Raw genomic sequence first — 12,856 nt, forward strand, 5'->3', positions numbered from 1 at the left:
TTTGTTCTTTGTGGTGGAATGAGAGAAATGAGGAGAGAGGTTGAATATCCAACGTTTAAGAATGTGGGAAATGGGTGAAAATGATGAGAAAGTAGATTGATGTGACCTAGGTAAGGTGGGGAGGTGTGGCTGGTCATAGAGTGGGTGTGGGAGTGGTTGTTTGTGTCTTAAGGTAAAGCAAAGTCAACACTCCACCTCTTTGTACTTTACCCACTAGCTTTTATTATTTAAATAGGGATTTTCATGAAAATATGATTAAATTATGAATATTTAGGGTTTATTATGTTAAAATATAATTTCTGGAGAAAATCCCGCGATAAAATAATTAAAAACGGGCTTAAAATGTTAAAAATATCAAAAATGGGCTAAAAGTGACAAAATTCCGAAATCTGGCCGGTGTTCGGTCTTCTGATGCTAGAACCGAGAGGAGAGAGGGGTAGAACCGAGAGGGGCAAGGAACCGAGAGGAGGGGGCAGAGACCGAGAGGCGAGGCCGAGAGGGAGGAGCAGAGACCAAGAGGCGAAGCCGAGAGGGAGGAGCAGAGACCGAGAGGCTTCTCTCCTTACTTTCGGTCCGAGAGGCTTCTCTCCTTACTTTCTATCCGAGAGGCTACTCTCCTTACTTTCGGTCCGAGAGGATTCTCTCCTTGGTTTCGGCCCGAGTGGCTTCTCTTCTGCTATAGGGTTTCGGTCCTAAGAAGCATTTCGGTTCCTATGAAAGGTTTCGGTTCCTAAAGCCTATTTTACTCGTTTTCACTCCGTTTTGAGACGTTTTTAACCCGGTTAAGGGTCGAAATGACCCGAATGATTCCAAAAAGTTTCGGGAACTTTTGAGAGAGATTTCACATAGTTGGAGAGGTTTGGGAGAGATTTGACATTCTTGGAGAGATTCCTCATACAAAGAGATATTTGAGAGAGATTTCACATACTTGGAGAGATTTGGGAGAGATTTGACATTCTTGGATGGATTTCTCATACAAAGAGATATTTGAGAGAGATTTCACATACTTGTAGAGATTTGGGAGAGATTTGACATTCTTGGAGAGATTTCTCATACAAAGAGATATTTGAGAGAGATTTCACATACTTGGAGAGATTTGGGAGAGATTTGACATTCTTGGAGAGATTTATCATACAAAGACATATTTGAGAGAGATTTCACATACTTGGAGAGATTTGGGAGAGATTTGACATTCTTGGAGAGATTTCTCATACAAAGAGATATTTGAGAGAGATTTCACATACTTGGAGAGATTTGGGAGAGATTTGACATTCTTGGAGAGATTTCTCATACAAAGGGATATTAGAGAGAGATTTAGTGAAAACGATTGGGAGAGGTTTCATTTGTGACCTTTGTGAGTGTCCGGCTTCGCAATGCAGGGTTCGTAAACCTTTTTAAGCCTTGTTTAAGGATCTTACACACTCCCGATGAGTATGCAACATTGTTTTATTGGTTTGGCTCGCCACGTACCACAGTTTTAGGTTAAGGAGATCTAGATGTTCGCACTTTTTGATTTATGATCTCTCATTAGAATAGAGAGTTGTGTAGAAATTTCATAATGTAAAATTGTAGTACCCACAGGCAAATTGAGTCAAACGGTTTGACTTGTTGACTTTAGTTGACTTTGACTTGACCGAAAATTGATGGATGTCACATATACTCCACTTATACCCGTAACGCTTTTACTTCGTAATAAAATCCTACTTATTTACGCTCCTACTTCACAATACGCTTATACTTCACGATACACTCCTACTTCACGATACGCTCCTACTTTACAATACACTTATACTTCACGATACACTCCTACTTCATGATACGCTCCTACTTCACAATATGCTTATACTTCATGATAACTCCTACTTCACAATACGCTCCTACTTCACAATACGCTTATACTTCACGATACACTCCTACTTCACGATACGCTCCTACTTGTTAACACTTATACTTTGGTGGAACACTTCTACTTTGTTAAAGACTTCAACTCAGTTTAATGCATGCCTGTGCTTGTATAGATATATATAAATAATGTTTAAAGGGCTTAGCAAGGCTTGTTCACCCTATTTCCTTTTCTTCGTTGAGATGTGGTCTGGTGGGATTGTATGTCCTTCCGAAGGTCGTTTGATCATTAGTTATATATTATGTATACAAGAATAGACATATAGGTTTACATTGGTTAGTTCAGTTATGAGTCTCTACGACTAGTTCAATATTTTTACATTAGATCTCACTATACGAGATACATCCTCAGTATACGGCCTTCTCCATTGTCGAGTTGGTAACCAGAGTCTCTTGTAGGGAGAGTGGACATTGTGTGTATAGATTTATACGGGATTGACACCCCCGCACCCTGGTTGCTAGCTACAGTCCACAGCCTACCAAGCCAAGGAGTGACAAATGTCATAATTATACCGACGCTTGTAGGGCGTCAAGATTCTCTAGTGTCGATCAGTATGGTTACGAGTATCTCGGGGTTACCTTATAATTCATGGCTTTAAGGTAATGGGTTTTATACACAGTATTTCAGTGTATACACTATGTTCACTGTATTGGACCTTACTAGCTGTATCTTTCATTTGATATTGTCTAGGTTCTATTTCTATTTTAGACCTTGCTAGCTGTATCTTTCATTTGATACTATCTGGGGTCTGTATTCTCTGTTTTAGACCTTGCTAGCTGTATCTTTCATTTGATACTGTCTGGGGTCTGTATTCTTTGTTTTAGACCTTACTACCTGTATCTTTCATTTGATACTGTCTGGGGTCTGTGTCTCCTTTTTTTATACTGAGCCAGGCATACCGTTTATTCGATACCCTCCTGGAGTCTATGATTCTTTTGCCTTAGTCAGCAGTCCTGTAACAGCCCGAAATTTTTAGGTATTTATTTTGGATTTATTTATGGAAATTATGAGTGGACTCGGCGAGTTGGAGCCCAGAATCGCCGAGTAGTATCGCGGATTTGGGCACGGGTTCGCGTCCGGACTCGACGAGTCCAAGAGTGGACTCGGCGAGTCCATGCTGTGTGGTGAAACCCTAATTTTCGGGGTTTGCAGCCTATTTAAAGGGCCTTATAGCCATCATTTGTGCTCACCGAACCCTTAGAGACAAACCCTTGTGTGTTTGAACGTTTTGAGAGAGAAAGGAAGCATTCTTGACCCTTGTGTGTGTCATTTAGCAAAGAAGGAGAAGATTCTAAGTAAGAGGAAGCAAAGGAGGTTGCTATTCTATGGATTTGAAGCTTAGATCATCAATCTAGAGGTATGATTTCGGATTACTTTCTGTTTTGTGATGAATAATGGGATCTAGGGTTTTTTATGGACATTTATGGGATGATTTGATGCCAACTAGTTCCCTTCTTGTGTTGTGGCTCTAGATCTGGATCCATAGAGGTCCAAAGAGCCTCATTCTTCAAGCTTTATGTATAGCAATGGAGTTTATGACCTTGGGTTGTAGTATTTGAGACAAAAACATCATTTATGGTCATGTAGAGATTGTATGTGCATCAAGATAGTGACTTTACGTGCTAAAAATGCTTGGAAAGACTGGATCTATGGGTTAATGGACTGGATCTGACCTTAAGAGCAAGTTTGAATCATTGCATGGCACGGACTCGCCGAGTCCGAAGAACAGATCCGGCGAGTAGTATGAATGTTGCCCGACCACGAAGCGAGTGGTCTTGCCGAGTTGGGGAGGGTTGACTCAGTGAGTCAAGGGGAAATCTGAGTGGACAGGTGGAATGAGTCAAGCTAGACTCGCTGAGTTGTTCTTGAGACTCGGCGAGTTGAGTCGTAGTGGCCCCACAACTCATGCTAGGTGGAACTCGTCGAGTTAGGAGGAAACTCGACGTGTCAAGGGAGGATTTCAGGGAAATTAGTGTATACGCTCAGACTCGCCAAGTCCGGTCAAAGTTGACCGTTGACCTAAGTTGACTTGTTAAAGAGTAGTCAACCTTAGTTGGGAAAGTGTTAATTAGAGATGTATTGTGATATAGGAGGACTTTAGCTCGGGGGATCGAGCACTAGTGATTTCAGGATTCACGACTTACCGAGACGTGAGGTGAGTCTTCTCACTATACTTTACCTTGAGTAGGTAACTAGAGTTATGTGATAGAGTGTTTGTATGCTATGTATGTTATGTGTTGTACTGCGTTATTTCTATGTGATTTATGATGTGCATGTTTAAAGAGTTAGAACCTGAGGGTTCACAGAGTTTGGGTGCACGAACCCACAGAGTTATAGCCTCGAGTGGCTAATATGTGTTATATATGGTATTTTGGGGAACTCACTAAGCTTTGTGCTTACAGTGTTTGATGTTATTGTTTTAGGTACTAGTGACGACCGCGGGAAGGTACCGGCTTGATCCGTACACACACACACGGAGTTTATACATTTGTGATCTTGGGATTTTGTATTTACTTGAATTGGATAATTAATATGTTTGTTTTATGAATATTATATAAATTATGTTTTACAAAAATTTGAAAATTTTGTTTTGAAATTTACGATGTTACAATTTAGTATCAGAGCCTTGGTTTTAGGGATTCGGGTACACCTTCGGGAGTATTTGAACTCAAACTGAGGATTTGGAAAAATATTTTCAAAAGAAAATTGAACTTTTCTAAGAGTAAAGATTTTTAGAGAAATTCAAGGAAAAAACGTGTGTACGATTAGTCAGCGCCCGAACGGTGATTTCCCAAAATACCCTTATATTATATGTTTATGGTGTATTCTCTTGTTAGAATAGACTAGGTATTCTTATTAGGACTAGAGTGCCCTGATTTGTGATGCCTTATCCTAGGGAGATGTGAGCTGCTATGAGATGCTTGAGAGCGAATAGGTAGCAGCGAGGAGCTTATGAGAGATCTATTCGAGAGTGATAGAGTGCTTGGAATTTGGAATCCGAAGAGGAGGATTTGGGGTGTGTACTGAGACGGTGTGGACAGTAGTATTGGGCCCGTACTACTGAAAGCACGCCCGTACAAGTGAAAGCACCGGGGCGGTGCACGGTCCAAATAAGAATCTTTGGAATACCAAGAATCAAGGAGGGATGGCCTGTCGAGTGTGAGTATGCTCGAGCGGATTCTAATTTATCGTATGTTGTATTTCAGAGGTTGATCATGGTGAGGACACGTCATATGCCGGAGGGTGTCGGGGCTAGTGATGAGGAGATCCGGCAGATCATTCATGAGGAGGTGGATGCGGTCATCAGAGCAGAGATACCAGAGATGTTCGTGTCTATTAAGACCGCGCTAATCGAGACTTTCGACGAGCGTTATGCCACTCTTTGGGAGGATGCGGTTGCGGTGGCCACTGCAGCTGTTGCTGCTGCTAGGCCGCAGGGTGGTGACACGTTATTGTTCTGGGAGTTCAACAACACGAAACCACCGGAGTTTGATGGGACCTAGGACCCGGTGGCGGCCATGAGATGTATTTCTGACATAGAGGGGTGCTTCTTCACTTGCTCATCTCCTGAGCATCTGAGAGTACGGTTCGCGCTGAACTAGCTTCGCTTGGGAGCGAAGGACTGGTGGAAGTTTGTCAAAGCAAAGTTTTCACCTGCTGAGCTTGCGGCAGTCACCTGGGAGAGGTTCACTGCCATGTTCCGAGATGAGTATGTTCCCCAGGTGGAGCGGGAGCGGTTGGCCCAGGAGTTTCTGACCCTCAAGCAGGGTACTGAGTCTGTTATAGTGATCACCAGGATGTTTCACGAGAGGGCAATGTTCTGCCCTGAGAACGTGTCCACTAAGCAGGCACGTATGAGTCCGTATTTGAGTATTTTGAGACGGGACATTCGGGAGCTCGTTGCGAACTCCTCATACCGGACATTTTCCAAGCTTCAGGCAAATACTCAGTGAACCCCAGAAAGACCCCTTGCACCTCGCACACTAGGTTCGTGAAACCAGAGGATATAACTCATGGGACTAATCACTATAACTGAGTATATGCGTAAAAGCGGTATATAATTGAGATCAAAAAGATTTAAGATGTGTGCTTCCTCCCTACTCCCTATTCCTCGTTGGGTTGTGGGTCTGGGGTGGAGTCGCACAACTGAACATCCTGCCGACCTCAATTATATACAACTTGCATACACCAATTATTAGTGGTGAAGCCGAGTATGAGCTCTACCGCGAACCTCATAGTAAAGCCCTTCATCCTATTCCGTAGAATAGGAGCTGGAGTCAAGAGAACCACTGCGGGTTGAGCTACTATAATGACCACAAATATGAAGTTTGTTGTCATCCAGGTTAAACCAACATAGTAGCTAACACCCTCAGTCGATAAAGAAATCTGAGTCGTAAGAGTCAAGAACATTGACTACGACCATCCACTCACGCTTAATCCCACGAACTAAGCATCTCAACGGATATCCCTGAAATCCGAAAGCTACGATTAGTTAAACTCTTAGAAGAGTGGATGAGGAGATTAAAGTTCTGAGTGATGGAACCCTATGCTCACTAGATTTGACCTAGATCGGGAAAACTCAAAACCTTCGGGAGAGTAGTTGCTGAAGATGTTCGCACTACTCAGGCACTTCGTCCACCCTGTTATAGACGAGTAGTGCCAAGGATCCTCCACCCTCTCGCATGGAGGAAGTCACCGCTGCCTTGTAGGCGATAGACTGCATTCTCAGAAGCGAACACTAGAATACCGAGAACCATAGGATAACCTTCGCAACCAAGAATACTTGATCAAAGTGTGAAAGTAGTTGCGTTAAGCCTTATAACCCAGATCCTGAAGAGATTAGAGACTTGACACCAGTCTAGGTGTTAGTCGGTAGGTTATACAAGAGCAACCACTTTCCGCACTGAAATAAACCAACTTCTAAGAGATTCGTTGGATTACTAGGTGTTCCACGAATACTATCTCGCGTAGAAATAGTAGAACCACCTCCCGAGATAGTCCAACACCCGTCTGGTGAAACCCTATCACCCCAACCCTGAGGGTTTCCATTGGAAATATCTTAAGAATCAAAAGTGCAGGTTCATTTTGCACAAGATTGAGATAGACACTCTGCAACAAACAATTACCCGTAGACACGCAATCCATTCAAGCCCTTAAATGTTACCCGGGACACCCCAAACACTTAATCAAAGTGTTTTCTGCACTTTAGGATGCGTATACTTGTTTAATTGGTATTATATGTACTAATTATATGTGAACATATGTTATCATATGTTAAATAGGTCACTAAGTGTGTTCAATCCTTTGCTTGACACCAAGCACCCAACCGGCACCTTCGACGGATCCACTTACATCAGGTGAGTTCATACCCCTGAATGAACCTTTTAAACATTTTTACATGTTTTATAGGGGGGGGGGGGAGGGAATACAAGTTAAACATGCCAGTTATCATATCAATCACATGTGATTGATAATCCGCATGCACAAGGATTTACTACACTGGTAACTGTTTTACCGAGAATGATACTGTAAATGGTTATCCAAAACGTCGTTACTTGTTCAACTTTTACTTATATTGTTTGATCAAAGTTTCATTTAAAACTTGTTTATGAAAGGATCCCAAAGGATTTCTAAAGGTTTTGAAACTCATTTTACAGATGAATACCAAACTGTGATTTTCTTAAGTATAAAGGTTTTCCAAAGTTTTCATCAAGGTTTTCTTCCATGTTTTTATACTCTTACTTGTTAGGTACTACTACTTTACTTCTACATAGTTTAAACTCCTACTTGATAATGCTTTCACTTCGTGATATGCTTATACTTGTTATCACTTTTACTTCACTTATACTTGTTAATGCTTATACTGTCACACCCCCAAACCAAGGATGGCGGAAACGTCCGGGGGTGGAGGACTTCATGTAGAGTATCACAACAACGAGTATAAGAGTGCTCAAAGTAAATACAACCATCACAAATATAATTGAAAAAGTTACACCAAAGTACATGTTTACATGATTCACATCAATTACATTATGATACAAAATGAACTGTTTGACGATTTATCATCCCATCCTCAAAACGTTATTGATTTCCTGTTTTCACTGAATTCCTGAGAATACAAGTAGTTTTGAAAAGGTGTCAACACAAAGGTTGGTGAATTCATAAGAGATTTCGTTAGAAAAGTAAACCGTTTTCCTTGGAAAAGCGTTAGAATATGTATACAGAAAATCCGATATTTTCTTTAAAATCTGTGTAATGTAGTCTAATGACCGAAGACCAAAATGTATAAGTAACCACTCTTACTAATAGAATATGATATGTGTTTAAATGGACATGAATGCGTTTGAATTAAATGAAATTTCCATATATTCTTATGTTTGTTAATACTTTATGTATATGTAGTCCTAAATCCAACGACCGAGAAATAACAAGTATTGGCCATACTTAAAGGTATAAATGTGGTTTCAAATGATGTGTAGTCATAATTACCAAAACCGAAAGTGTACGGTAATATATGTACTCATTGAGATAAAAAGTGATTTTAAATCGACATAAAACCCATTTAGGTTTTATAAATAAAATCCCGTAAACTTTATGGATTGTTATATCCCTATGTGAGTCGCTATAATCATACCATGACTGAATGAACCTGCCACGATGTTTCTCAAGTGTAGCAAAACTGAAATGACATTTGTCACCCGCAGACCTGCAGGTCCCACTGTAGCTAGCAGCAAGGTGTGGGGTCTCAAACCCAATATAGATCTATATATAAGTATCACGTTCTCCCTCCAGGAGACTCTGATTATAACTACCAAGAATTATATCCCGCACTCGGACGTACGGGAAGAGAATGTCTCACAATTTAGGTTAACAAGTTTACGTGTAATGTGTGTGAATGTAAATCTTTTCTGTATGAACGTACCCTTTTTATACGAGTGTGTTATGTGATGTATCATATACTATACCTATTATAGATTATGTAAAATGTTCGTAATATCTAAGAACTCTTTTATGGAAATGCATTAATGTTATGAATCCATTAAACTATGCTTTTTATAGTTTAATATACGTGTTCTAAATGAATGAATAATCTTATCATGAATGACTTAGTTTCATTTTATGATGATAAACTAACAAGGAAACACATTCAATAATTAGAACTTATGATTATACACTTTGCTCAACATAATACAAAGTGTTATAATATTTATATGCTGTTAGCTAACTTTAACCATTCTGCACTGTTTTGGAAAAATCATAGAAAAATCATACGAAGTCGAAAACTAGATCCGTAAATTCTGAGAGTTCCCAAAATGTGTCTAGTTTACTCCTAATTTTTAGCACGATTTTTAATGACCTCCAACTTGGGTGAAAAAGTCCATAATCACAGAATGGTCCGGATTGGTGTTTGAAATGATAGGCAGTTTTGTAAAAATCACCATAAATTGTAGAAAAATGGTATGGAGATGTACAAGTAGTCATTTTAAATCTAAGAACTTGAACTATTTTTATCTAAAACAGTTTTGAAAACTAAAATGTTTAAGTTGTCCAAAATAGTCCGTGAATGGAGTTGAACTTTTCTGATAAAGGCTGTTAGAAAAGTTTAGTTATGTTCTTGGTGTTTTAACTTGTATTCCCCCCTTAAAAACTTGTGAAAACATTAAAATGTAGGGGTATGAACTCACCTTGAGTGATTTCAGTAGATGGATGATGGGGAAAAGGAGTGTTCAACTCAGGAACACTTGGGAAGATTGCTTGAAGATTTGAAGATCTAACACAAATATGATGGAGATTGTGTAAGATATATTTGATTTGTGTAGAAGGAAGTAAAATAATCATATGGAGGATGGATTATACTTACCAAATGTGGAGTAAAAACTCAAGATCAGCCCTTGAATCTCGAATTCTAGAGAGAGGAAGTGAGAGAGAAAAGAGTTTGTTCTTTGTGGTGAAATGAGAGAAATGAGGAGAGAGGTTGAATATCCAGCATTTAAGAATGTGGGAAATGGGTGAAAATGATGAGAAAGTACATTGATGTGACCTAGGTAAGGTGGGGAGGTGTGGCTGGTTATAGAGTGGGTGAAAATGATGAGAAAAGAGTTTGATCTTTGTACTTTACCCACTAGCTTTTATTATTTAAATAGGATTTTCAGGAAAATATGATTAAATTATGAATATTTATGGTTTATTATGTTAAAACATAATTTCTAGAGAAAATCCCGCGTTAAAATAATTAAAAACGGGCTTAAAATGTTAAAAATATCAAAAATGGGCTAAAAGTGACAAAATTTCGAAATCTGGCTGAGGTTCGGTCTTCTGATGCTAGAACCGAGAGGAGAGAGGGGTAGAACCGAGAGGGGCAAGGAACCGAGAGGAGGGGGCAGAGATCGAGAGGCGAGGCCGAGAGGGAGGAGCAGAGACCGAGAGGCTTCTCTCCTTACTTTCGGTCCGAGAGGCTTCTCTCCTTACTTTCGGTCCGAGAGGCTTCTCTCGTTACCTTCGGTCCGAGAGGCTTCTCTCCTTACCTTCGGTCCGAGAGGCTTCTCTTCTTGGCTTCGGCCCGAGAGGCTTCTCTTCTGCTATAGGGTTTCAGTCCTAAGAAGGGTTTCGGTTCCTAAAGCCTATTTTACTCATTTTCACTGCGTTTTGAGACGTTTTTGACCCGGTTAAGGGTTGAAATGACTCGAATGATTCCAAAAAGTAACGGGAACTATTGAGAGAGATTTGAGAGAGATTTCACATACTTGGAGAGGTTTGGGAGAGATTTGACATTCTTGGAGAGATTCCTCATACAAAGAGATATTTGAGAGGGATTTCACATACTTGGAGAGATTTGGGAGAGATTTGACATTCTTGGAGAGATTTCTCATACAAAGAGATATTTGAGAGAGATTTTACATACTTGGAGAGATTTGACATTTTTGGAGAGATTTTTCATACAAAGAGATATTTGAGAGAGATTTCACATACTTGGAGAGATTTGGGAGAGATTTGACATTCTTGGAGAGATTTCTCATACAAAGAGATATTTGAGAGAGATTTCACATACTTGGAGAGATTTGGGAGAGATTTGACATTCTTGGAGAGATTTGTCCTACAAAGAGATATTTGAGAGAGATTTCACATACTTGGAGTGATTTGGGAGAGATTTGACATTCTTGGAGAGATTTCTCATACAAAGGGATATTAGAGAGAGATTTAGTGAAAATGATTGGGAGAGGTTTCATTTGTGACCTTTGTGAGTGTCCGACTTCGCAATGTAAGGTTCATAAACCCTGTTAAGCCTTGTTTAAGGATCTTACACACTCCCGATGAGTATGCAACATTGTTTCATCGGTTTGGCTCGCCACGTACCACCGTTTTAGGTTAAGGAGATCTAGATGTTCACACTTTTTTATTTATGATCTCTCATTAGAATAGAGAGTTGTGTAGAAATTTCATAATGTAAAATTCTAGTACCCACGGGCAAATTGAGTCAAACGGTTTGACTTGTTGACTTTAGTTGACTTTGACTTGACCGAAAATTGACAGTTGTCACATATACTCCACTTATACCCGTAACGCTTTTACTTCGTAATACACTCCGACTTATTTACGCTCCTACTTCACAATACGCTTATACTTCACGATACACTCCTACTTCACGATACGCTCCTACTTTACAATACACTTATACTTCACGATACACTCCTACTTCACGATACGCTCCTACTTCACAATACGCTTATACTTCATGATACACTCCAACTTCACGATACACTCCTACTTCACAATACGCTTATACTTCACGAGACACTCCTACTTCACGATATGCTCCTACTTGTTAACACTTATACTTTCGTGGAACACTTCTACTTCGTTAAACACTTAAACTTTTGTGGAACACTTCTACTTCGTTAAACACTTTTGTGTATATATATATATATATATATATATATATATATATATATATATATATATATAATGTATAAAGGACTTAGGAAGGCTTCTTCGCCCTATTTCCTTTTCCTCGTTGAGATGTGGTTTGGTGGGATCGGATGTCCTTCCGAAGGTCGTTTGATCATTAGTTATATATTATGTATATAAGAATAGACATATAGGTTTACATTGGTTAGTTCAGTTATGAGTCTCTACCACTAGTTTAATATTTTTACATTAGATCTTACTCTACGAGATACATCCTCAGTACACGACCTTCTTCGTTGTCGAGTTGGTAACCAGAGTCTCTTGTAGGGAGAGTGGACATTATGTGTATAGATCTATACGGGATTGACACCCCCGCACCCTGATTGCTAGCTATAGTCCACGGCCAACCAAGCCATGGAGTGACAAATGTCAAAATTATGCCGATGCTTGTAGGGCGTCAAGATTCTCTAGTGTCGATCAGTATGGTTACGAGTATCTCAGGGTTACCTTATAATTCATGGCTTTAAGGTCATTGGTTTTATACATAGTATTTCACTGTATACACTATGTTCACTGTATTGGACCTTACTAGCTGTATCTTTCATTTGATACTGTCTAGGTTCTGTCTCTATTTTAGAACTTGCTAGCTGTATCTTTCATTTGATACTGTCTGGGGTCTGTATTCTCTGTTTTAGACCTTGCTAGCTGTATCTTTCATTTGATACTGTCTGGGGTCTGTATTCTTTGTTTTAGATCTTACTACATGTACCTTTCATTTGATACTGCCTGGGGTCTGTGTCTCCTTTTGTTAGACTGAGCCAGGCATACCGTTCATTCGATACCCTCCTGGAGTCTATGATTCTTTTGCCTTAGTCAGCAGTCCTGTAACAGCCCATAATTTTCAGGTATTTATTTTGGATTTATTTATGGTAATTGTGAGTGGACTCGGCGAGTTGGAGCCCAGACTCACTGAGTAGGATCGCGGATTTAGGCACGGGTTCGCATCCGGACTCGACGAGTCCAAGAGTGGACTCAGCGAGTCCACAC

This window comes from Lactuca saligna, chromosome 8 (assembly GCF_052625555.1).
Source record: "Lactuca saligna cultivar CGN05327 chromosome 8, ASM5262555v1, whole genome shotgun sequence".
In the NCBI taxonomy this organism is placed as follows: Eukaryota; Viridiplantae; Streptophyta; class Magnoliopsida; order Asterales; family Asteraceae; genus Lactuca; species Lactuca saligna.